The 27,631-nt window shown below is 42.2% G+C and overlaps 1 protein-coding gene across 1 annotated transcript in view; it reads left to right on the forward strand.

Moving 5' to 3' along the window:
- The first annotated feature begins 4,016 nt into the window (after nt 1-4,016).
- Nucleotides 4,017-27,631, forward strand: part of LOC126412781 (prothoracicostatic peptide-like) — a 658,136-nt gene continuing 634,521 nt past the window's right edge. Inside the window, exon 1 of the mRNA XM_050082551.1 lies at nt 4,017-4,119. The gene's annotated coding sequence lies outside the window, so the exon portion shown is untranslated. The remainder of the gene's footprint in view (nt 4,120-27,631) is intronic.

A 27,631-nucleotide genomic window follows, 5' to 3' on the forward strand; every position in this document is an offset into this window, starting at 1 on the left:
CTGTTGGTGAATGACGTTTCGTCGCTAAATAGAACGCGCGCAAAAATCTGTCATCGTCCCGTAGTTTCTCTTGTGCCCAGTGGCAGAGCTGTACACGACGTTCAAAGTCGTCGCCATGCAATTCCTGGTGCATAGAAATATGGTATGGTTGCAGTCGATGTTGATGTAGCATTCTCAAGACCAACGTTTTTAAGATTCCCAATTCTCGCGCAATTTGTCTGTTACTGATGTGCGGATTAGCCGCGACAGCAGCTACAACACCTACTTGGGCATCATCATTTGTTGCAGGCTGTGGTTGACGTTTCGCATGTGGCTGAACACTTCCTGTTTCCTTAAATAACATAACTATCCGGTGATCGGTCCGGACACTTGGATGATGTCTTCCAAGATACCGAACAGCATAATTAGCACACGCCCGTTGGGCATTCTGCTCACAATAGCCACACATCAACACAATATCGATCTTTTCCGCCATTGGTAAACGGTCCATTTTAACATGGGTATTGTATCACGAACCAAATACTGTCCGCACTGGTGGAATGTTACGTGATACCGCGTACTCATACGTTTGTGACTATTACAGCGGCATCTATCACAAAGCGAAAAAAGTGGTCCAACTAAATATTTATATTTCTTCACGTACTACACGAATATGTAATGAAAATAGGGGTTCCTCTTTAAAAAAACGCACTTGATATCCGTTTGATCTATGGCAGCGCCATCTAGGGGGCCAACTATAGCGCCATCTGGTTTCGCCCTTCAAGCTACACGAGTTCGTTCTTTGTAGTTTTTTCGTTTGATGCTTGTTTCATGAGGTATTTGGCCCGGTCATTATCAATTTACCAACCTGTATATTATAGAAAATGGTGATAAGTTTGTATATGGCATAAACGCTGAGGCATGTTAAAATCTGCTGCATCATGCACGATGTCTAAATTTATTGATTATTTGCTACAAACTTTATCCGCAATACATTTTGCAGACAGTTCCGACATATACCGCCGCGTAGATGTTCGTCTTCTTTTTCTTGCTTTTCACTCATTACCCAGATCTCGCTACTACAGAGCAGTGAGGATATTGCAACTGTTTCACTGAATTTCGTTTGAGTGTCTTTCCTAGTTTTGTTGGCTCAAAATGGCTCTGAGCACTATGGGACTCAACTGCTGAGGTCATTAGTCCCCTACAACTTAGAACTAGTTAAACCTAACTAACCTAAGGACACCACAAACATCCATGCCCGAGGCAGGATTCGAACCTGCGACCGTAGCGGTCTTGCGGTTCCAGACTGCAGCGCCTTTAACCGCACGGCCACTTCGGCCGGCCCTAGTTTTGTTTTCATGGTATAAGGCGAAATTGTCTGTTATGGTATCTATCGTTGCTGGCGTCTTCATCTATCTCTTTTTCCTTCGCACTTTCTAGCCCTTAAAGAGAGTCTGCCAATCTCCATTCTTTCTAGGTGCTCGTTTCATTTTCTCCCATACACCACTGTTTTATTATTATGATTAAAAATTTTTGATTCGTCTCTAATATCTTGATTCTTTAGTATTTCTACTATTGTGCAACTAAGTCGCCTCAGAAATTTCATTCCCTGTTCCTGAGTAAGGCTTTCTTGCTGTTTGCTCATTATCCAGGTTTTGCTTCTACAAAGCAGTGAGGGGACTGCAACTATTTCATAGAATTTCATTTGAGTACCGTTCCTAGTTTTGTTTTCAAGACTACACGTACCGAGCTAAATTTGCTAAGCTTAATTTCTGCATATTTTCTATAGCAACATGTCACCTCACATCCTAGGTAACTTAAGTGATCTACTTGCTGTAAAATCTCTTGATTTACTACTATTTCTGTTCTAATGTGTTCTTTCCCCATAGAGGCCATTGTCTTAGATTTTCTGTTGAGTTCTCCCTGTCAAATTTCACACTTATTTATTTCAGTGAGTAAATTCCTTTTTGGAGGTCCTCTTCTTCATCTGGTCCCTCTACAAAGGGGTTAAGCGGATGGCTGGTAACCAGCTCTCGGAAAACACACACTACTCCTATTAGCCAAGGAGCTTCGGTAACAGCATGGTCTCAAAGGTCAATTACAAAGCTGAATATACCAACAAAATTGCGTCATTTTATGATATACAGGAGATATGCCGTCATAAACACTGATATGTGTGAAAAAATTCCGTATCGTGCATGAAGTTTTAATACATGTATTCTTTATTACAGAGACACTCCTACAGTCGAGTCAATTCAAGGAAATCCCCCACACCCGGCAGCGCTATTGTCGGCTTTCGACTGCGAGACGCAAACGGCTTCACGTGAAAACAATAGACGGCTCCAGTGCTACGAAGAGACGTTGGTTCTACACACGCGAAGCAGCTCCGCCCAGCGTACAAGAACTGTACACTGCAAACACGGTTCACCTTTTTGATTTCTTTTCCTACAGAGAATTGGCGAAATGATTACCTGGGAAATGCTCGATTTGTCACTTCTTTTAAATTCCACATATTAATTACTGTACACATTGTCATTTTTTAAATTCGCTTGGGTCATATGTGGATCACAAAAATGGCTCTGAGCACTATGGGACGTAACTTCTGAGGTCATCAGTCCCCTAGAACTTAGAATTACTTAAACCTAACTAACCTAAGGACATCACACACATCCATGCCGAACCTGAGACCGTAGCGGTCGCGCGGTTCCAGACTGTAGTGCCTAGAACAGCTCGGCCACAGCGGCCGGCTGTGGATCACAGCGGCTGTGTTTTTGATATGTTGTCGTCTGCCATTTGTGGTGTTCTTGGTGAAGTTTAGTAGTTAATATATCCTTGATAGTACCTCGAGCTTCTCTGTTAGCCAAATATTCTTTCATTTCCTTACAAAACTCTGTCTTCAATTCCTCGGACCATTTCCTTGGCTCACTGTGGTTGAGTTCTGTAAGGGATGTCAGTTAGGGTCTGATTTCAATAGCTGTAAAGTCTTGCCTAATAAGAAGTTCTACAAACTCTCTATGGGCTTCATCTAAAGCGACCAATTGGCTTTACTCTTAAGAAACATCCTGGCAGATTAAAACTGTGTGGCGGACAGATACTCGAACTTGGGACCTTTGCCCTTCGCGGGCAGGTGCTCTACCAACTGAGCTACCCAAGTACGACTCACGCCCCGTCCTCACAGCTTCACTTCTGCCAGTACCTCGTCTCCTACCTTTCAAGCTTTGCAGAAGCTCTCCTGCTTGGGTAGCTCAGATGGTAGAGCACTTGCCCGCGCAGGGCAAAGGTCCCGAGTTCGAGTCTCGGTCCGGCACACAGTTTCATATCAGCGCTCAATGCGCTGCAGAGTGAAAATCTCATTCTGGCTTTACTCCTGCTGACTACCCTGTAGATCTTACAGGACAGCCCATGGGGGTCCATTCCGTACAGGTGGCCATTGATTGCTGGTCGTCTTCTTCTGATCGCATCGATAAGGTTCTGTTGATGATGGTAGAGTTCATTATTAGGTTTGTACCACCGTCTCTTATCTCGAAGAATTCTTGGTCGCACTATCTTCCGCAGCAGTTTCCTTTCCTGTAATTGGAAGATTCTAACTGAGGTCTTCTAGGTTAGGGATAGGCACTCTGCCGTACAGAGGACTGACTACTTGTTGTAGAGGCTTTCTTTGTCATTACTACTTTATTGCTATTATAGTTATATTGTTCATTTCCTTCACAAGCTGCAATTGTTACTGACTGAGGAAATCGGGTTTCATCTAAGACAGGGCATGAGCGCCGCAATCCTGCCGCCGCCTTTTCTCTAGCTGCGCCGCGGAAAGACGCAGTGGTGGGTGATGAGCGGCCGGCGGGGAGCGGCCAGTTGGCAGCTTCCGGCGGCGGCCGCGCTGGCGCTGGCGTCGCCACGTGGGGCCGGCTGGCGCGCGCCGCGGCCCCCGACGCCGCCCCCGCCGCCGCCGCCTCCGCCTCCGCCGCCGCCGCCGCGGGCGTCGCGCCGCCTATATAAAGCGGTGCGTGTCCGCCGGCCCGACGCTTGGCCCCGCCGACCACCGCCGCCGCCGACCTCCGAGACGCCCTCGACGCCGCCGCCGACGCCGCCTCTGACGGACCGCACGACCGCCCTGTCGCAGACCGCCGCCTCTCCGCCAAGGTGAGTGCGCGGTGCTCGCCAGCGGCGGCCCCACAAGCGCTCCTAGACGGCAAAGCCAGACCTCAGACCTCAGAGGGTTTCGACAATGCTTCTAAATAGAAAGTCCCTAAAGGAGCCTAACAAAATGTTGCAGTATGCCATCAACTGTATATACGTATGTTAAAACCTTTAATGGCTCCTACGTCCACTATGTTATACATAAGAACATTCTCTCTGAAACCAACTGCCTTCACCAGCACCAAAAGTAAATACGTGATCAGCACGTCATCGGCAGATGATTTTTTATTTTATTTATGATGCGCCTGCAAAGGCTTAAACTCTAGCTCATAGACAAGAAAACAAATTTTAAAACAATAAATCGCGACTACTACTTGCTTTTTTCCTCGGATAATTCACGCCAAACTCGTACAAACAGCTCCTGTAGCAACTTTTTATATTTATATACATTCCGTGATGGTGTTGTACACTAAAAGTTAAGCGTGAATTATCCGAGAGAAACCAGCTAATACTCACGATTTATTGTTTCATTTTGTTTCTTCTTCTATTGGCTAAGTACTGAGCCACTGCAAGCACATCATTTATGGGTAGATATTGACGAAAACAAATTCAAAAAGCTTTTGATGATGCCGTGCAGACCACGGCTACACTTGTTGTGCTAGTGAACGCAGCTCATTTCAAAGAGAATCTAGCAATTTCTATCCATTTCATGCAAGACGTAGCTACATAGTTACACCATATGTTGCCGTCACAAACTTGATTAAGTTGGTCCTACTTTCAGTCATATACATGGACCATCTCCTAGCGCTGGTCAAAAATTTAGTTACAGAATTTCGAGTTCTGATGCATTACAGGCTGTTGCCTTAATATTAAGTAGGCAAACACTAGCGTTTTTATTACGTGTCACTAACACGCCTTCAATACCTGGAGACATCTGGCCTTTCGTTGCACAAGGTGGAAAACCTGTTTCGTGTCAAGGTGCCTGAGTTATTCTAAATCTCCTCGCTTCGCAACCCTGCCGTAAACTTCGTTCCTGCACAAATAAAAATCGTATTCTCACTGTCTGTAGCTATCGACTTTCGAGTTCACTATATAACTCTACTTACAGTGAGATCAATGGCCACCAACAGAACATAATATTTGACAGCAGTACGTGGTGTAGCTGTATAAACTATATCAGCTGCAGAACACCACATTCTTAAATCTTTTATACAAATTTGGTTAGATACTGTTATGAATAATTTCATGTTGTGGTATTCGGAAAGCTGTAGCTCGACAAAAGATCATTCTTGCAGGGTATTCATCTTTAATATTATGAGTGTTGTAGAAAACTGTGATTATATGATTCGCGAAGAAGCAGCAAAAATTTCCATATTACTGCCTCCAGGAAGAAAACATATTTTAAAGCTTATTCCATTGAGTGATGGGCTGATTCGTACAACAAACGGTTTCCGTAATGGCACAAGGAGACGGGCTCGATTCCACAGCAATTTTTATTAGGAATTTTGTATTAAAAACAACTTTGCAACCAAGACTGGCTCTTTATGTGTATATTTTACAGTTTATTTCACACATTCTTCTGGAACCTACAACGCGTAAGTAAGAATTCTATGGAAACTGTGTGTTTCGATAGCTTTCCCCTAAGATTAATTTCAACCGATATGACAAACTTCAGAAAAATCTGCACGTCATTCACTAAACAGACTTACTATGAATGCCCACAGTCTCAGATGAAAACTATAAAGAGGTCAAAAGGTAGGTCACAGGGAACGGAAGAACGTTCAGTACCTCATGCGGGCAAGAGAATCCAGAGTATACTCATAAGTCGCCGCACATATCGTCGATATCTGTTGTATCTGGCAGACAGCTCATGACAACAAAACAGCTGATGACATAATAATTTCGACAAGTGACAAACCGCAAACGAGCGTATATTTTTGAGCAAGCTTCAGGACTCGCAGATATCTTGTCCACTAAGGTAATATAATTATTCAAATTGAAAATATGTACCGTTGTGACGGCCTTCGCGAGTGCTCGCGAAAAAGTAATAACAAGAATTTGGTTTCCAGGTTCATCATATCTTTAGCAAAAAGCTAATAAGCTAAAAAATTAAGCCCTAGAATTTTGACGCTTCTCAATTTCATCTGCTTTGACTGTCAAACATTGTTTAATGGGGCAGAAATCGTTCTATAGCAGGTACCTCACCTGCACACCTTGCTTAAAAAAATACAGTTTGTGCATACAAATCGCTACGATCATTAATCTCACCCATACTTTTTCGGACTTTTATTTATCGAGTGTCTATTACTATTTTGAATTCTGTATAAACTGTTCGGGATCATCAAGTGACGGAACATATCCTGTGTACATATGAAGTTGTTGCAATGTACTGTGTCTACGTTATTACTCACATTGCTGTTAGCTAAACTGGGCAGGCGCACATAAGAGCCAAATTACACATACCTTACTTAAACGGATATTAACCTCTCATAGACATGGTTGACAGTCATGTAGAATATTTTAAAGGACGTCATATTCGACGTTGACGATGGATTTCTTCACTCAACGGCGAATATGATTTTCAAACGGATATATTTTTATCATTCACATGAGAAATTTTGCAGCTAATAACAATTACGTAATTGACGCCAAGGAACCTTACCTAAATTTTATATCGTGTTAACCGTGATTTGAAAATACTCGACTGAGCGAAAGCTAGTTGCCTGTGAGTAAATATACAACACTTTCTGATGGTTCCACAATTTCATTTTTAGTCTGCAGCAGCTATCAATTTTATTATTCCGCTGTACTAGGATAAATGGAGAAATAACGTAAGATAATTGATATTTAATTTTCAATATGCATTTATGTGCTATTTAACAGGTTTCTTAATTGTGAGCGATGTTCATAATAATAATTCGAGGCATAATGCGTAGAAATTCGTCAGAAGCGTTTAAGCTATTTTCACCTATATGCTACCAAAGTGAACAATGTATTATGGACAGAAGTTGCATTTACTGCAGACTTATTTTTAGAATACCCATTAGTTTTATTCTCTCGTTTGTCTCTCCTACAGCCGTATGTAGTTCATGGAGGAATCTTTTTATAAGCGGATGAGCGTGTCAGAAGAGTAACAAAATTCTGACACTTTGTCACATGGAGGAAAAGGATTAAAATCGAGTTGTCCACACACACATATCAAAACTGTGGTGTATTCATAGCTAAGCGTTCAAGCTTTTAAAAGCTCTGACGCTGTACACAAAACTAGGATTTTGCTACAAAATGTAGATCTTTTTAGCAAACGCAATAGGAATTCTAGCTTACGTAGTACACTGTCGCAGTCCACACAGGAGTTTATCCTCCATTGTTTAACATTTACAAAGGAGATTTCCGCGTGGGAATGCAACACATACTGTATGTATGTAACCCCAACGTAGAGCCACAAGAGCAGGAAGTAACCGTCTGCAGTTTTCTTTGCCTTTCAGCATTAAACGGTACAAACAATTCACTCTACGGAAGTTGATAGCCCGTGAGTGATTTGATCGGATTAAAAGAACGTCTGCTTTCAAATTTTACAGTTTTTTAGCCGTGCTGTTTAAGTACTTAACGGTATCGTATCTACATGTAACAAAAATTTTTCTTAGTTACATCAGAAAGAAAAATGTATTATACATCTTCTTTCATAGAAATTCCGATACCCCACATTTAGCAGCCCTTTCTTATCGTTCAGATTATTTTCTATTACAGTTGCGGAAAATCATTTTTTTGTGGAGACAGTCTGTTCCTGAGTTATTTCTATAGCCGTTTGGCTGTGCAACAGCCACACTTTCAGATACAGTAGAAATGAGTTCTTTTCCTGTGGAAGATAATAAGTAGGAAAATATGGTCTTCTTTTATCGCTGTTTCTCTGTTCAAATGGCTCTGAGCACTATGGCACTTAACTTCTAAGGTCATCAGTCCCCTAGGACTTAGAACTGCTGAAACCTAACTAACCTAAGGACATCACACACATCCATGCCCGAGGCAGGATTACAACCTGCGACTGTAGCGGTCGCGCGCTTCCCGACTGTAGCGCCTAGAACCGCTCGGCCACCCCGGCCGGCTTGTTTCTCTGTAAACCTAAGCAAACGATACGTGTTATATCACTGAACTTCTCTTTTAAATGAATTTAAATGAAGTTAAAAGTATACCATTCTTTTTAAAGGAAGTTGCTCAAATACCACGTTATATTTTTAAAAAATACATGTGCGACCGGTACAGCAAATTACTTCTCATTTGTGTGCTATAATTTGCCACTTCCACTCCTCGATCTGCCTATGAAACACTCTAGCTGTACAAGTTACGTGGATGGATGTTATTATATTATAGCTGTTCTTCCCTCCTGGTTAGAAAAGTGAGAAGGCCTTAAAAAATTAAATACTTCTTGTCAGTGAGTGTTACAATAAGTAATATCATGAAGGAAGCTAAGGAAGTTAGCAAATATAGATATCAGAAAAATCATGAAAAATGTAAAGAACCCATAAGATTTGCAACTATAGATTGTAGCATAGTCAGAATTCTACAGTGTTACTTAAATTACTGGAATCGATTGGCAAATGTTCGTCGAATACTGCCGAGAGTCCTTCACCTTCGTCACAGAAGTTACTAAGCTAGTTAAGATCTACACCTCACTCGTTAGAGCGAATGCTGTCCAGCAGTATGAAGCACAGTTCAGGTTTCAGCAGTATCATCTGTACCACATAGGTGCCCGTTTATCAAATCACACACACACACACGCGCGCGCGCGCGCGCGCCTGCGCATTATAAGCGATCTCATGATAACTATAGATATTGTCGTCATATCTGTCCCACTTTCTGCTTGTTATTCACTGTTGCTGTGAATAGATCGATGACGAAGTGAGTCGCTGCCTCAGATTTATCGTTTCTTTACTCTACTGTTTGATATTTTCTTTTCAAGCAATCTAATGACTGGTTCGGTGCGTTATACCACGAATTCATATCTAGTACCAGTCTCTTCATCGTAGATCAGCACACTCATTTACCCTACGGCCTAAATTATTTGTTGTGTGTATTTCAGTGCCAGTCGTCGGGTACAGTTCTCCCCACTACAGCTCCTTCAAATACAATGGAAGTTATCGTCCTGTCAATGTGTTCCATACGTTTCGCTCTTCGGCAGTTCTACGCAAACCTTCACATTTCTTATCTGAGCAGACCACCTTATCTTCAACAACCTTCTGTAGCACATCTCAAACGCTCCGATTTTCTTCTTTTCCTGTTTTCCCATAGTCTGTGGTTCACCACCACATAACGTTGTGTTCCAAACTTACACTCTCAGAAACTTCTCTGTATTATAGACGCTCTTTAAGAATTGATTTGCTGGAAAAATTTCTTTTAGCTGTAAACAAAACACCGCCGGTTAGTTGATTAAAATCCGGGAAATCTGCCACTGAAGACTTCACGCATGTTCCTGCCCTCAAGCCGGTGTCTGCCCATTCACCTTGTGCTTGAATTTAGTGCATATTTCCCTACCATATGCCTCGTTGAATCGCTGCCTCCCAGCGGAAAGGCTGCAGCGTAGTCGAAACAATCTTGACTGCATGTGGGCGGGAATTATCCTCCGAGAGAATGATGAAGTCCGTCAACATTCCTAGGCGCTTGGACTTGACGGCGCGCTTCAGTTTTTGCAAAGCCTTCACGTACTGCTTTGAGTTAATTGTGGCTCCGTGTTCCATAAAGTCAATGAGGAGCTGGTTGGCGAACGGCATCATTCTGTTACAGTATAATGCCGCCCACATATTTCCAAGACTGCTTCGATTATACCGCAGGCTTTTCGCTAGAAAGCCCTTACACATCGCCCGTATAATGTTCTCTCCCCATGCGACTTACACATTTTTGGAACCGTGAAGAACGATATTCGTGGCCGTCGATTTGCTTCGGACGGAAAGTTGGACGCCTGCGTACGATCATAGTTCTGTGGGTAGCCGCAAACATTTTTGCTTGAAGGCATTAATTGTTTTCTCACAGTGAGATAAATCTATTTACAGTTATGGCGATTACTTTTGACATCATAAACAGTTTTGATAACTAACTAATATTTTCCAAAAGGCCGCACATAAAAACAGATTGGTTGGCGGCTCAAACCTCGGGTTTTTATTGGTGATAGAAACTTAGGCTCAAGTGTTATGGATAGCCCTTTGGCTATGAATCATTCGTACAGCCAACAGTAAGATCGTCTTAGCGTCACTATCCTACAGCTCAGGGTCAAAGTATGAATATTAAAATCTCCTCCCGCTTAGGCAAATGGAGCAAATCGGTTGCTTCTTGTTGTATTTGAAGTGGTCTGTGGTGGTCCTTTTTTAAGGAGCTTATGGGGGCACCATTCGTTCATGGGTGGTTTCTCGGAAACCCCAAACCTTTTTTTTGTTGTTTTTTCGTAGCAAAACCAAGCCACCGATTCCAAGACGGCTGTGCTCAGGAAATGGCTGAAATTTTTATGAGGCATTTCTAAGATCCGCACCTCGAACAAACTAGAAAATTACTCCCGAGATACAGAGGTTCAAAGTTACCCTAGTTGCACACGTAAAATTCGGTGTGAGGTGAAAACACAGTTTTTAAAGTGACATATCACGGAGAATTATACTGTGTAGTATCCCCGTTATCATCGGAAGTGTTCTGGAAACCCCGTGTTTTAGCACACAAGCAAATGCAAAATTTTTGCGCTCGTAAAATGCGCTCTGAGATGCACAATTACATAATTTTGCGTTATTTCAATTTCACATAAGTAAACCATCAAAATTTTACTGATCCATAAAATACTTTTCATCTGAGCGACCTGCCCTGCTGTAGCAGCCAGAAGAAGGACGACAGTGGAAAAATGTTCTTTTCGGAGTACAAAAAGGCGAATATGCTCCTTTTTAAAGGGCTCTGCCAGAGAAGTGGAGTACCAGCTGTGTCATTCTACCTTCATTAGCACCTTTAAAAAAATTTCAGAACTTTTAGTATATGAACATATTCGACCTTTCTTGTTCTGAGAGAGAAGAAGACAGTGGCAGTGGTAAGGAGATGGAAAAGTAATAAATACTGGCTGATAGTGGGCAGTGGTTGTATTACAGAAGGAGGGAAGGAGATAATGGTAATGTGTAAGAAACAGAGGGACACAATGGTAGTGGAACATGGTTCACAGTGACAGAAAGGGCTAGGAAAAGAGTCAAGGAGACAGGGAAAGTGGGGGAGAAATAAAGACAAGGAGGATGTGGAGGGTGTTAGAGCTGCTGATAAAGAGAGACAGAGTCTATGACAATGACAGTTAAATAAGAGTGGTATAGTGACAGTGAAAAGAGACAACAGCAGTAAAAATGAAGGAAGCAGATAGTAAGAATAAGAGAGAGCAAGACAGAGACAGGAGACATTAATAGTGGGACAGATCGAAGGAGACTGTGGCTGTGTGAATGAAGACAGTGACAGAGACTCAAAGAGGTAACTACAATGAGTTGGGTGGAGCGAGGGAGGGAGTGAGTGAGTGAGAATAGGCAAGTGGGACTGAAGAGATATGAGCGACTTACAACGATGGGCTAGTGAGTATAAGCGACTTAACTTAGGGAAGCTTGTAAGAGTGAGAGAATATCTTCACATGTCAAAGTTTTTGGGAATTTTTTTAAAGGTACTGAGGAAGACAGAATGAAGCAGCTGGTAAGCCATTTTTCAGTCACAGTTCTTTGAACAGGAACGTGTTCGCCTTTTTTCTGCTCCGATAGGAGCATTTTTGCGTTACTGCTCTAACTGCGTAGAATAACTACAAAGTAGGGAATGAAGCTACTTTTTGACATGTGGTCACAGCGTCTCCAAATTGCCTTTCTGTGACGACAATTTTCTATTGGAAATATTCACGGGATGAAATCTTATTACAGATATTTTTGTTAACATGAAAGGGACCGCGCTGTGGCGACCGAGTAGGCCAATTTTTGTTCACCCCGTATTTTTAAAAGTCCAGCGCTCTTATGACACCAGATGCCTGATCAGTGCAGTCGCCGACCAACTCCAGTATTCGGTTACAGGAGGATTCATCTAAGATGGCCGGAGTACAGATGTCTATGGTTACATTGACTAGAATTGCGAAAAAGTACATACAAATACAAAATTAAAATGATTAATTTAACAACAGTAGTTCTGCTCAAACATCTGTGATTTATGTAAACGACAGAGAATAATGGTGAATAATATTTATTCAAGAAAGGACATCTAAAATGAACGGGAAGTGGTCCTACGATATACAGTTAAAATGCAGACAGAAAATACCCTTACCAAATGCAGTAAAGTTACGTAGAGACTGATACGAGAATGGTAGAAAAATCCAAAAACCAATCGTGGCCGACTCACGAAAACTAAGTCCATTTCGTGACCACAATATATGAAAGATTCACCAACTCAATATAATTTAGAGTTCAACATAATTACTCACAAATTAACAAACGCTATACGAAGATTAGTAACTCATACTCTGTCTATTCTGAGTTCCGTAAATAAAGCGGCAAAAGTTAGAGTCCTGCACCGGAGCACATTCAGACCTTTCGAAATATAAAGTCTCTTCAAAAGTTGTCCGCAACTCGTGGTTGTGCGGTAGCGTTCTCGCTTCTGATGCCCGGGTTCCCGGGTTCGATTCCCGGCGGGGTCAGGGATTTTCTCTGCCTCGTGATGACTGGGTGTTGTGTGTTGTCCTTAGGTTAGTTAGGTTTAAGTAGTTCTAAGTTCTAGGGGACTGATGACCATAGATGTTAAGTCCCATAGTGATCAGAGCCATTTGAACCATTTGTCTTCAAAAGTTGAAGTATTGTAGGGGTGTTCACCTCCAAGAAACTATCACCTTTACGACTGAATCACGAACTACCCTAGGCAGGACTGCATCCTTCCAGAACTCGCCACAAAGTGTTCCGAATCACTCCACTGAGCTCTTCACTCGAGAAGTCGCAGCCTTCACTTGACTCTCATAGTGTTCCGCTACTGTCTGCTACTCCACTGGCTAAAGACCGTCCCCACCAAAAATTCATCGTCTGTAAGCTCTTCGGATATGATCTGATTCAACTAATATATTACAACACAGTTTAAATAAAGAAATGCTACAAACATTCGGTCACACTCAGACAATTCACAGTAAATATAGGTAAAGGTTTATCCGTAATTAAGTAAGCCAGTATTCTGTCGCAAGTGTACTCACCATAAATGACAACGAATTATCGTTAATTGTTGTTTGAACAAATAATCATCAAATGGCTTTCATTCAAAGAAATCTAAAATCTGAGGACTTCTGAAAACTTTGTTTCGACTGCCTCTCCTGTCCCCTGACGAAACTGATGTCTGCTTCGTCGGAGACCTAATATAGCGCAAACCTAACAATGAACGTCTAGAATATTTTCATTATTTATTACATGCCTATTTTCTTGCAGATAGAGACTTTCCACCTCTTATGTCGGCAGACAGTAGTAGTAGTTCTGAACGGACTAGTACCTGGGGTAACGTATTCCGCCCTAACTTGAAATGGGAAGAAAAATTTTATCCCGTTATGATAGCTTATGGGAATCAGCACCCACTGTATGGAAAAAGAAGAAAGCAACTAATGGAAATCAATATGTCCGCTGTCAGATAAATATGGTGCCAGCTAATGGGAATCAAGACTTCCATATTGAAATCAATTCGGGGTCAGCCGTTTGAAACGCGAAAACTTTCCAAATGGAGACTAATTTTCTAGAGCGTACATGAAGTTCATGGGCAAATCTCACGGACATCCCACACAACGAAACTCTTAGCAATATCATCTCGGTCAACTTAACCTGGATTTTTTCTTAATAACGTCATGTTTCACCACAAAGATATGCTGACTGCAATTTCTTTTACATGCAAGCAGTTTCAATCCGTAGACCATCATCAGGTATAAAATGTTGATAACCGCGTACAATGAGGTGTAAAACCATTGGCGTCAAATAATATTTGTATCTGCCAACATCGACAAATCATGCCTTTTATATTATTCGACGCCATTTGTTTGATATAGCCTTGTTGATGTAAATATTTTGTGATGCCTGATGATGGTCTGTGGACCGAAACTCGTTGTGTAATAAAGAAACATTTTAAGCAGTTGTTTCCAGTGAATAGTGACGTTTTTTCAAAGATTTACCTGATTTGGAGCATCACCTTCTTTCTGAATACCTCTATAAGCCTGCTTATGGGCTTTCACGTCTGTGGCCCAAATAAAAGAAATATCCCTAGCTGTTCGAGGTGTATAACGCTTGTTCAGGGGTGCTAAAGGAAAAGACAGGCAAGATAACATACGTGGTCAACGGTGAGACTGATTAAAAGCGTGGACACGTAGTGTCCAGCGTACGGCCCCCAGTACTGTTTTATCCAACATCAGCTCTCGCATATACTAGAATGAGATTTTCACTCTGCAGCGGAGTGCGCGCTGATATGAAACTTCCTCGCAGATTAAAACTGTGCGCCGGACAGAGACTCGAACTCGAGACCTTTGCTTTTCGCCGGCAAGTGCTCTGCCACCTGAGCAACGACTCACACCGCGTCCGCACAGCTCTACTTCTGCTAGTACCTCGTCTCCTACTTTCCAAACTTCACACAAGCTCTCCTGCGAACCTTGCAGAACTAGCACTACTGGAAGAAAGATATTGCGGAGACACTGCTTAGCCACAGCCTGGGGGATGTTTCTAGAATGAAATTTTCATTCTGCAGCGGAGTGTGCACTGATATGAAACTTCGTGGCAGATTGAAACTGTGTGCCGGATCGAGACTCGAACTCGGGACCTTTGCCTTTCGTGGGCAAGTGCTCTACCATCTGAGCTATCCAAGTCGTGCTTGGGTAGCTCAAATGGTAGAGCACTTGCCGGCGAAAGGCAACGGTCCCGAGTTTGAGTTTCGGTCCGGCACACAGTTTTAATCTCACATATACTATAAAACTCTTCCTGTACAGCGACACTATCAAGTTACCATTCCCATTCCTCGTAATAAATGACACGTCATTAAAATTTATACACTAGATGGAAATAGTCTTTTTTTTATTTTATTTTATTTTATTTTATTTTATTTTTTTTTTTTTGCCTACAGGAAGAAGACTTCCGCGGAGGCCACAGCGTCATATCCAGTATATGCAGTGTCATTTATTCCAAGCAGCAGCATACCGAAACCCCTACTGGGCCTGCTACCGGAAAGATATCTATTCCTAAAATGGTTTATGTGCCAACAGCGCGCTCGGTTCACACAGCTGCCGCCTGCACTCCTAGCTCGAGTTCTTGCTCGTACTTCACTGCTGTGTTGCAGCGTCTCAAAGGTCGGCGAGCGGGTGCTGAAGAAAATATACATAGTGACCGAAAGTTTCCGATTTTTGACGATTTGCCAGCTGAGGACTGCAGCGTGACGTGACGGTGGAGGGGATAAAAAGGAGGGGATATGTAATTACGTATTTTACTTTCCCCTTGTAAGGTTACGCGTATTCAGGTGAGTTAAGGCCTCCCAGTATTGGTACGAGGTAAGATGAATTTGCTTGTACCGCTGAACGCTAATGGGCAGAGGTCTCTGGAGGCGTAGCGGCGGTTACGACCTGCGGGTAGCTGACCTGTAGAAGCGAGTCCAGGTAGTGAGACTAGCTGCGTCGCCAGAAATGGGAAAAATCCCGAAGCTGGAAACTTGACACTTGTTACTCAAAAATGGCTCTGAGCACTAAGCGACTCAACTTCTGAGGTCATCAGTCGCCTAGAACTTAGAACTAATTAAACCTAACTAACCTAAGGACATCACACACATCCATGCCCGAGACAGGATTCGAACCTGCGACCGTAGCGGTCGCTCGGCTCCAGACTGTAGTGCCTAGAACCGCACTGCCACTCCGGCCGGCTGACACTTGTTACTCGCTTGGCCTTTGTGCAGGACATGATCCAAGCAATGGCGGAGTGTTAGTGAATCTTAAACCTGGCTAAGCTACAGCTCTTTGAGATTCTACAAGAACTCAGATTCAAATATTAGTGCAAATCTGAATACATCTTCTATCTCAGAAAAATGAGACACATCCAATGACACAACAATATTTCAGTATCCTTAAAACTACAGAAGCTAATATTTCACGGTGAATAACGTTTTCACAATGAACCTCTGAATTAACAAATTTTAATTTCAATAAACTGTATTTCAGATTATAGCATTAGACTATAGCTATCATCTCTGAAAGCTACGTATCTGTATCTATCTTCTTTATTGATTTACGACTTCTTTTATAACACTCTCATTATGTAAATGTTTGTCAGAACATCCTGTTCCCACATTTACACAGGAGATGAATATAGCAGCAATACCTCATATTTTGTCATACTTGTGTATTCATTTAATGAACAGTAAAGCATCTTGCTAGTCATTTTATTTAAATGTTGATTGCATGTGTTATTAAAAGAAAGTATGCTAATTTAAATGAGGTCAGTCGCATGTGTTAGCGGACACTACAATTGAAAAGTAAACAAAAAGATGCTTCTGTGAAGAAGTAATGAATAACACAGGCCAACGGTGTAAATACTTTTTCCTGAAAATAACTTATTCTTATATTTTGAAGGGTGGGAAATCCAAATATGATACTTAAAAAAACTGTATCACCCACCGTTTCTTCGCGTTTTACAGTTAAATTTATTAAATTCGTCGATTTTTAGAGAATTTAACAGCTTTTATATAGTTAAAATAATTTAAAAAGGAGGTGTAATGAATGTGGATGACGTTGATAGCACTGCTGAAAAACATTTTCTGGAAAAAAAGTCGACTCTATTTTTATGTTAACAGATGGTGTTTGGTTTACTGTCAACCTAATCTCACTTTCCCATTTCCTGTACATGTGCTCAGTAAAATGTCTAATCGTGGTTGTAAAAACTCTGCTGACAGTTTTTGTTATATTTATGGCGAATTTGTGATTAAAAAACACCAAAGAAATATTACACACATTGTGAAAAAGGTTTATCTATCAAACTTGGATCTCAACTTGGTGATCAAGATAAATCTTGGGCGCCACATAAGGTATGTTATGTGTGTGTTGAAGATCTGAGAAAATTGTCCAAAAATGAGAAAAAAGCCTTTAGATTTGCTGTTCCTATGGTATGAAGGGAACCAAGAAATCATTCCGATGATTGCCACTTTTGCAGTGTTGATATTACTGGTCATAATTCGAAAAACAAGAAGGTAATAAGCTACCCTAACCTTCCATCCGCCATCCGACCAGTAGGGTATGGTGTGGATTTGCCGGTTCTTGAACCACCAGATAATTTAAATTCTATTCCAACAGAAGTATTTTCTGACGTACAACGTGATTTAGATGAACCAGATGATGAATTCTATTGTAATGCAGAAAGGATAGAGTCCAAATTGTTTACACAGACCGAGCTTAACGATTTGGTTAGGGATCTGGGTTTAGGAAAATAAAACGCCGAATTGCTTGGCTCTAGATTAAAAGAAAAGAATTTATTGGCAGTTGGAACCAGCATATAGATGTATAGAAAAAAGGTAATATAGTGTACTGCTCAGACATTCCCGGTCTGATGAATGAGTTTGGTATTGAACACAAAAAGGAAGACTGGAGGCTGTTTATTGATTCATCCAAAACTAGTTTAAAGGCTGTTTTATTACATAATGGTAACATGTATGCATCTATACCTGCTGGATATTCTGTACATATGAAATAAAGCTATGAAAACCTAGAAATAGTGGAAAATACAATAGCCTATTCTGCTCATGGTTGGATGATATGTAGCGATCTAAAAGTAACAAGCATGCTCGTTAATCAGCAATGTGGCTTTACCAAATTTCCATGTTTCTTGTGTGAATGGGACAGTAGGGCTAGGGATCAACACTGGTGCAGAAAGAACTGGCCTGTGAGGGAGTCTTTAAAACCTGGTGAGAAGAACATTCTACGCAAAAGCCTTGTAGATCCAAAAAATATACCCCTACCACCACTACATATAAAGTTAGGATAATGAAACAGTTGGTAAAGGCTTTGCCTAGAGATGGACCATGTTTTAAGTATCTCTGCCAAAAGTTTCCACACGTTTCAGAAGCTAAACTAAAAGAAGGCGTCTTTGTCGGACCTGACATCAGAAAATTGACATTTGATGTTAACTTTGAATCCACAATGACCTTAAATGAGAATGAAGCATGAGTTTTATTCAAGTAAGTCGTTACAAAGTTCTTAGGACGTGAAAAAGACCCAGAATATGTTTCTACTGTAGCTATAATGTTAAAGAAGTTAAAAACTTTTGGATGTTTATGAGCCTGAAAGTTCACTTTTATCAGTACCCTTGATTACCTCCCGGACAATATGGGAGATGATAGTGAGGAGCAAGGAGATCGTTTCCACCAGGACATTAAAGTCATGGAAAAAACGCTACCCAGACCGCTGGAACGCCAACATGACGGGGGACTACTGTTGGTCACTTCACCGAGTAGTTCAGCAAGCGACTCTCCGTAGAAAAAGCTACACAAAAAGCTTCAAAGAAAACAGAGAAAGAAAATACAAACCAATTCCAGCTGACAAGTGAAACCTCTAACAAACCAATTCTAGCTGACAAGTGAAACCTCTACTAACACATATCATTGTTTTAAGTAGCTTACTGTTGTAACAAAGCGTTTCACTAATTCTTCCGTTGACCGTAGAGCATAGGATTTTTACACTATATAGTAAAAAGCATATTGCTCGAAAACTATGGATAATACAAAAAAAACTAAGGCTAGATTTCGATTCAGCTCATAAAAATCTATAAAGATCAACTATGAAAGTAAAAAAAAGTTTCTCAAAAAAATTTTTTAGTTGGCCTGTGTAACCCCAACGACTGAATATTTGTCCACCATGTCTACCATGGTTTGGGACCACGGGACCAGACGTAATCAACTGCCTGGTGAATTGCCGTATCAAAGTCAACTTATATCATGTCCAGATAGGTGTTATTTTCAATTAAGGACAAAGCGTCCGCATATGTTTCTTTCACATTCTCTCATTCTTTTTTAGAATAAAATGGGAAACAGTTCTTTTTTCATTTTCCCGTGAATTATAAATAATTGGTACAACAGCTTAGGACAACTCTTGAAGCGCCCGTCCATAAAAAGATCTCTCCACTCTTCAAGAAAAAAAAATTGTTTCAAATGGCTCTGAGCACTGTACGGCTTAACTTCTGAGGTCATCAGTCGCCTAGAACTTAGAACTAATTAAACCTACCTAACCTAAGGACATCACACACATCCATCCCCGAGGCAGGATTCGAAAAATATTTTCTCCCCCGTATGTGCGGAAAACATCAATCAGTGCTCCATGTAGTTCTAGTAAGTTATTGGGCAACATCGGAAGTTAGCGTAATCGACACAAACCCTAAGTTGTGAGCGCGTCAGTAACACCATTAACTAACTCGAAGCATGTAAGTTTGTAGGGGAGCTCACACAAAATTTCCTCAGCCTTTCTCTTCATAATATTACCGATTCTCTGACGGATTAATGTACCAGACTCATCCTTTTTACGATTATGGTCTGATTGCACACTGCGCACCGATAATATAAATTAAAGAACTTAGTATCACAAAACAGTTAAATGTTCTCCTCCTACACTTGCATCTTGCATCTATGAACGCTATCGAAGAGACATTTATGGAAACAGAGTCTATAAACTGACATTATATCAACTTCTTACTCGCAATACACCTGACTAGCCTGTCTACGCGGAGGTGGAATGGAGTAGCGAAACGTCGCTGGCCGAAAGTTTGCGGGATCAACACGGACGTTACTGTCCGGCGAACTTAGCGAAAGTGGGAATGAACTTGTTCAGTTTTCAACCGCAGAGGAGCGCGGAAGTACAGTAGCGTTTCGAAGAAAGCCAATTGCTCGAGTCCGAGCAGCAGCAATCGTTATGGGTGTCACAACTGCGGGAACAATTTACTCGCCGTATTCCGGTAACTTCGGGGTTTGGGAGGGATAACGATGCTCGTTACTGGAAGCCAGTCTTGCCGAAGACTCGGATGAACGTGGGTGGATCGGATGGGTGGTGAGGGACTCGCGGCATCTCGCGTCGCGCGCTCACCAGAGAGCCGTGGACTAGAGGAGATCACGCGGGACTTAGAGGCGAGTTGTAGTCCTGGGGCAAGCTTAGCGGAACTGCGCTAGTCGCTAGTTTCCAAGTTTCTACAGCGGGAAAGGCGAGGGATGAAAGTTGTTGTCCCGGTCGTCTTGCGGGCCTAAAGTGATCTTAAGAGTGCCAAGTGACAGAAAAATTAGTTTATTGGTTTGATTCACAATTATAAAATTAAGTACACCTATAGCCTTCAACAATAATGGAGCGAATAATAGCCTCCTTTCAGGCGTTGTGCCGAGTTGTTGTTTCAACATAATGGAATGGCTGCAAGTATAAAAAAAAGGTTCAAATGGCTCTGAGCACTGTGGGACTTTTCTGAGGTCATCAGTCCCCTAGAACTTAGAACTACTTAAACCTAACTAACCTAAGGACATCACATACATCCAAGCCCGAGGCAGGATTCGAACCTGCGACCGTAGCGGTCGCGCGGTTCCAGACTGAAGCGCCTAGAACCGCTCTGCCACTCTGGCCGGCGCTGCAAGTATAAGTAGCTGCTGAAGATTCTGGAGGATTATAGGTGTCTCTAATATCTAATGAGGAGAACACGACAAGCCGATTTACCAGAAAAGCCGCTCAGTGGAGGAGGAGTCGAAATGTGCGAACACATTTCTAAGTTTATCCGTAGATATTCGACCGTTGCCGAGGAAACGATGTCTGAAGTTCTCAAGGTACTTTGAGTGCCATTTAGCGAGCAAATACGAGGGTCGTTCAGTAAGTAATGCCCCACATTTTTTTCTCAGAACACATTTATTGTTAAGAGTCAAAATTTGTTGGCAACATACACCAACATATCTTGTCCATGTTCTATTATTCTACGTAGTCTCCATCACGTTCTATGGCCGTAAGCCAACGTTATGGAACAGCATGTATTCCTCGCTGGTAAAAGCTCATGTCCTGTAGCGTAGCCATTTTTCCACTGCATGAATGACACTCTCGTCATCTTCAAAGTATGTTTCCCCCTAGAGAATCTTTAAGCTCCAACAATTCAAATGAAATGACCTTTCTTTGAATCTTGTGGTCCGCTGTGAACATTCGTGGAACCCATCGTGAACACCTCTTTGAATATCCGAGAGTCTGGATCATTGCAGACTCACTTCCAATGCTGACCAACAACTGTAGAGCCGAATGTCGAGTCGTGATGCGCCGCTAGGCACGAATAATGGGATCCGCACTATTCAGCATGTCTGGAGCTGTGGCTGTGACAGGACGTCCCGAGCGTGATTGATCATGGAGCTCTGAGGCTGTAACTTTTTTACTCATTGCCCAACTGTACTCCTATCAGCTGCAGCGTCGCCATACACTGCACGCAAATATTTATGGATGTTCGCCACGATTTCTTTCTCTGCACTCAAGAATTCAAAAACAGAACGCAGCTTGTAACGTGAGTCGTATGTAGCCGTCATTTTGGCGCTGTACTACGACGCTGCCACGTGCCAGAACGGTTCGAAACTTCACCGGTGCACAGAACAAACGTCAGGTGTGGATCACAAAGAAGGACGTTTGTCTATGTAAGTTAATGGCTCTTTAAAATATGTGGGGCATAACTTATTGAACGACGCTCGCACTTCACCCGAAGCACAGTAGTTAGCGTGGCGGATTCACACTTCTGCGGCTCGTGTTTGAAAACATATTTTTATTTTTTATCTCTGTTTATCAACCCAGGTCCGTAAAACATTACTACAGTACTACGTACAATGAAATATCGTTGTCATTATTCGTATGCTAATTGAATTTCTCGTGAATGAATTTGAAAAAGGAAAGAAAGTAAAAAAAATAAATGAATGAGAAAATAATTTGCGACCATTTTCAGTGAAACTCCTGTAATGTATCTTGATTCATAATCAACTGCAAGCGCCAATTACGATAAAGTGATCCGTTATGCGTGGTTTGCCGCGAAATCATTTCCAACGTGTACACTCTTCAGCAATGTTAGCGACGTTTCTTTCCCGGGTGAGTTTCATACAGAGGAATGTCACTGTGGCAAACTTGCCTTCGCGCGATGCTCAAGGTGTTCGGAATTTCTATGCTTCAAATGATTTTAAGATCGGTATCATCCAAGAGAATGCACCAAATCTTCCTGGAGAATAAACGTAAAAATAAACTAGCCGGCACGGTAGCTCAGCGTGTTCGGTCAAAGAACAACCCGAACGGGAGTTATCGGACGTCTGCCACGAACACACTCAACGAACAATATACAAAAAAAATGAGATCAAGTAATTAAAAAAAAAAAAAAGCTGAGTGGTCCGCGTGACGGGTTGTCGTCCTGCGGGCCCGGGTTCGATTCCCGGCTGCGTCGGAGATTCTTTCTCCGCGTAGGGACTGAGTGTTGTGTTCTGTTCATCATCATTTCAATCCCCATCCGGATTGCAGGTGGCCCGTGTGGCGTCGAATGTAATAAGACCTGCACCAAGGCGGCCGGACCTGCCCCGCAAGGGGCCTCCCGGCCAATTACGCCAAACGTTCATTTCCATTTCCACTTGTTGTGAAACACAGTTGTAATTTTAAAAGTAATATAATGCCCTTGTGTCACATAACTTGACAATAAATATTTGTGCAGTAACCTTCTACGGACACGGGTAGACGAATGAAAAAAAAAGTAAAAACAATAATCGGTTTTCGCACACGGGGCACAAAAGTGAGAGACGTCGACGCTAGCCACCGTCCCAACATTTCGGGTGAGGGTTTGCCGCGGTAAAAAGCGTGTAAATTACGTCGAAAACTTTGACGATCATTTCTCAGGAACTGTGGAGAATCTTTGGATTTGCCGACATACATGTTCGCTTATTTTGCCTCCTGCTGCATGGGGCAAAGTTTCTGGGAAATAGGGTTATGGCACTTGCCGTGTTCTCATCGTAAGTGCGGACCTGGCTATCCCGTAAAGGAGTCAAACTCGGTTATTTGTCTTACTGATAACTTGCAGAAGTAAATTATTAGATGTCCCACTTATCAGACACTGGCAATTTTTCGGTCTATTCTACGTCTACATCCGTTTTATTCGAATCACTGTAAAGTAAGTGTAGAGAATACTTCCCTCTGCAATAGGGCTCTTTGCTGTTCCGCTCTGTGGGCGCCGCAATTAGTCTGATCCCCACGGGAGCGATTTGTTGAGGACTGCAGCGTATTCCTACAGTCATCACTGAAATCTGGTTCTTGGAGCTTTGTAAGTAGGCTTTCTCGGGACAGTTTGCGTCTTTCTTTAAAACTGTCTCCCAGTTCAGCATTCCAGCATCTCCGTGACACTCCCTCATGGGTTAAACAACCCTGTGACCATTCGTCCTGCAATTCTCTGTCCACCTCCCGCCGGAGTTTCTAGTTCTTCCTCGGACATGGATGTGTGTGTTGTTCTTGGTATAAGTTAGTTTAAATAGTGTGTAAGTCTAGGAACCGATGACCTCAGTAGTTTGGTCCCTTAGAAATTCACACACGTTTTGAACATTCTCCTTTGTAAACCGACTGCGTGTCAGTAGTATTCTTTCAATGAACCGAGGTCTTTTACCTGCTTAATCTACGACTAAGCTTATATTGTCATTTCATAAGCAGTTCTTTTGTGGTAGTATCATTTGGCTGCTTGGGAGTGCGCCTAAGTTCGATTCATATGTGCCATGGATGTAGATGATACAAGTTGGGGCACGTTTGTCAGTCCGCGAAATTTGATACCGCATCAGCTGTTGTTTCCACAGGCTCTCACACTTAGACACGGCGCCGTGGTCAGCACGCACTGGCCTCTCGTTCTGGAGGACGTCGGATCAAATTCCAGTCCTGCCATCCTGATTTAGGCTTTCCATGATTTTTCTGAGTCGCTCCATGTAAATTCCGGGTTGGTTCTTTCCAACGCCCTCTACCAATTTCCTTCCCGACGCTCCCTTAATCCGAGTTTGTGCCCCATCTCTGATGGTACGCTGAACGCCATTGTTCCTTTCGTTGCTTTTACGATTATACTTCTCAACAAAGTTTCCGCCACTCAACGGGAATTTGAAGCTAGCTATTGTCTGGCTGTTTGCCGTCGAGACGGTTGAATGGTATGCAACAGGCAACAGAATGATAGGTGCTACCAACATGGATTACTTACCATTTTCTGTAGAATCATCGATGGAAGCGAAGATGCTATCGTGTAAACGTAGGTCAGCCTCGAACCATTGCTAAGAACACTTCCCAGACTTCAGTCCATGTTTGCACTAAAGCGAGAGAATGTCGCTAGGATTGGTTTCGATCCACCAAAGCTCGATTTTATTTTAGGGCAAAGAGCAGGACAAATACACCGCTTTTATATTGTCTTAGCAACTTTATCTTACTATTATATTAAGAAACGCATTACAAAATCTAGTCAGAGTGAAGATACAATAAAGGTGTGTGTGAGTGGAGAGGGGCGAGGGGGGGGGGGGGGGGGGTGTGTCAACTAACATCTCTGTGATAAATTTTAGGTGACCTTTCTATTTAAATTTCAACGAAGCTGCCCAAGAGGAATTGTTACTGTGGCAGCGGTAAATAAATTTACGATTCAGCGTATGATTTTTTTGTTGAAAATTAATAAACACTCCATCAACGACGTAGAATTAATATTTGCGATCGAATGACCATAATCGAGTCGATAGCTGGTATAACTGTTGCGCCAAGCGCGTTTCTTACTAATTTACTGCAGAACTGTACCTTTTTAATTTTTTCCACATTTAGTATTGCGCAAGATAATGAATTTGTTAACTGTGCGCGTTTCCTGGTGTAAGGTGAAAACTGACTTCAGTGTCAGCCAAATTTATTTAATCTTCTCTAGCAATCACGTAATTCGCCCTCCTCCACTTGTATGTGTTATGTGTATCACGTCTTGCGGGAAATAGTGAGACATATAACGCGTATTTAACTACTCTCAAAACTGCGTCACCGTCTGCACGAAGAGATGCAGCCGCTGTAACGCTGTCTCGGAGGCAACAGGTCTGCTGTCGAAGCTAATTTAATTATTGCTGGCAGTGTGGGACAGAACCAGACTGACCTGCGCGTATCTCCCAAGTGAGCCGCTGACGTCACTGCACAGTCACGTTCTAGGGTGCGGCGGCCATATTGCTTAAGGGACATGGCCGGTACCGCGGAGAGGGCGTCTGGGGCGGCAAGCAGCAGAGCAATCCACACTGTCCGCCGGTACAGTCCTCGTCACGAAACTCAACGTAGTTTCTGTGCACACTGTGCGAGATTCGCGAGATCTGTATTTTCAGTACCTACCGTAGTGCTGCAATCACGACTCCGCTGTCACTGTGACTCCACTGACGTGAGATTTCATTTCCATAGTAATTCACTCCACAAAATAGGTGAAAGCATTTCTAAAAAATTAAATATACCACGGAGAACTCTTTCTCATGGCTGATAAACGTATTAACAGCGATACATATCCTGCTAACGAATCATTATATCAACAACAGCGGTTGTTGTTGTCTTCAGTCCTGACACTGGTTTGATGCAGCTCTCCATGCTACTCTACCATCTAATTTTCAGCATCCTTCTGTAGCACCACATTTCGAAAGCTTCTATTCTCTTCTTCTCCAAACTATTTATCGTCCATGTTTCACTTCCATACAAGGCTACACTACATACAAATACTATCAGAAACGACTTCCTCACACTTAAATTTATACCCAATGTTAACAAATTTCTCTTCTTTAGAAACGCTTTCCTTGCCATTGCCAGTCTACATTTTATATCCTCTCTACTTCGACCATCATCAGTTATTTTGCTCCCCAAACAGCAAAACTCCTTTACTACTTTAAGTGTCTCATTTCCTAATCTAATTCCCTCAGCATCACCCGACTTAATTCGACTACATTCTATTATCCTCGTTTTTCTTTTGTTGATGTTCATCTTACACCCTCCTTTCAAGACACTGTCCATTCCGTTCAACAGCTCTTCCAACTCCTTTGCTGTCCCTGACAGAATTCAATGTCATCGGCGAACCTCAACGTTTTTATTCGTTCTCCATGGACTTTAACACCTAGTCCGAATTTTTCTTTTGTTTCCTCTACTGCTTGCTCAATATACAGATTGAATAACATCGGGGACAGGCTGCAACCCTGTCTCACTCCCTTCCCAACAGCTGCTTCCCTTTCATGCTCCTCGACTCTTATAACTGCCATCTGGTTTCTGTACAAATTGTAAATAGCCTTTCGCTCCCTGTATTTTACCCCTGCCATCTTAAGAATTTGAAAGGGAGTATTTTAGTCAACATTGTCAAAAGCTTTCTCTAAGTCTACAAATGCCAGAAATGTACGTTTGCCTTTCCTTAATCTAGCTTCTAAGATAAGTCGTAGGGTCAGTATTGCCTCACGTGTTCCACATTTCTGCGGAATCCAAAGTGATCTTCCCCGAGGTCGGCTCTACCAGTTTTTCCATTCGTCTGTAAAGAATTCGCGTTAGTATTTTGCAGCTGTGACTTATTAAATTGATAATTCGGTAATTTTCACATCTGTCAACACCTGCTTTCTTTGGGATTGGAATTATTATATTCTTCTTGAAGTCTGAGAGAATTTCGCCTGTCTCATACATCTTCCTCACCAGATGGTAGAGTTTTGTCAGGACTGGCTCTCCCAAGGCCGTCAGTAGTTCTAATGGAATGTTGTCTACTCCCGGGGCCTTATTTCGATTCAGGTCTTTCAGTGCTCTGTCAAACTCTTCACGCAGTATCGTATCTCCCGTTTCATCTTCATCTACATCCACTTCCATTTCCATAATATTGTCCTCAAGAACATCGCCCTTGTATAGACCCTCTATATACTACTTCCACCTTTCTGCTTTCCCTTCATTGCTTAGAACTGGCTTTCCATCTGAGCTCTTGATATTCATACAAGTGGCTCACTTTTCTTCAAAGGTCTCTTCAATTTTCCTGTAGGCAGTATCTATCTTACCCCTAGTAAGATAAGCCTCTATATCCTTACATTTGTCTTCTAGCCATCCCTGCTAAGCCATTTTGCACTTCCTGTAGATCTCATTTTTGAGGCGTTTGTATTCCTCTTTGCCTGCTTCATTTACTGGGTTTTTATACTTTCTCCTTTCATCAATTAAATTCGATATTTCTTCAGTTACCCAAGGATTTCTACTAGCTCTCGTCTTTTTACCTACTTAATCCTCTGCTGGCTTCACTACTTCATCCTTCAGAGCTACCCATTCTTCTTCTACTGTATTTCTTTCCCCCATTCCTGTCAATTGTTCCCTTATGCTCTCCCTGAAACTCTGTACAACCTCTGGTTTAGTCAGTTTATCCAGGTCCCATCTCCTTAAATTCCCACCGTTTTGCAGTTTCTTCAGTTTTAATCTACAGGTCATAACCAATAGATTGTGGTCAGAGTCCACATCTGCCCCTGGAAATGTCTTACAATTTAAAACCTGGTTCCTAAA

The sequence above is a fragment of the Schistocerca serialis genome, chromosome 7 (genome assembly GCF_023864345.2).
Source record: "Schistocerca serialis cubense isolate TAMUIC-IGC-003099 chromosome 7, iqSchSeri2.2, whole genome shotgun sequence".
NCBI classification, from domain to species: Eukaryota; Metazoa; Arthropoda; class Insecta; order Orthoptera; family Acrididae; genus Schistocerca; species Schistocerca serialis.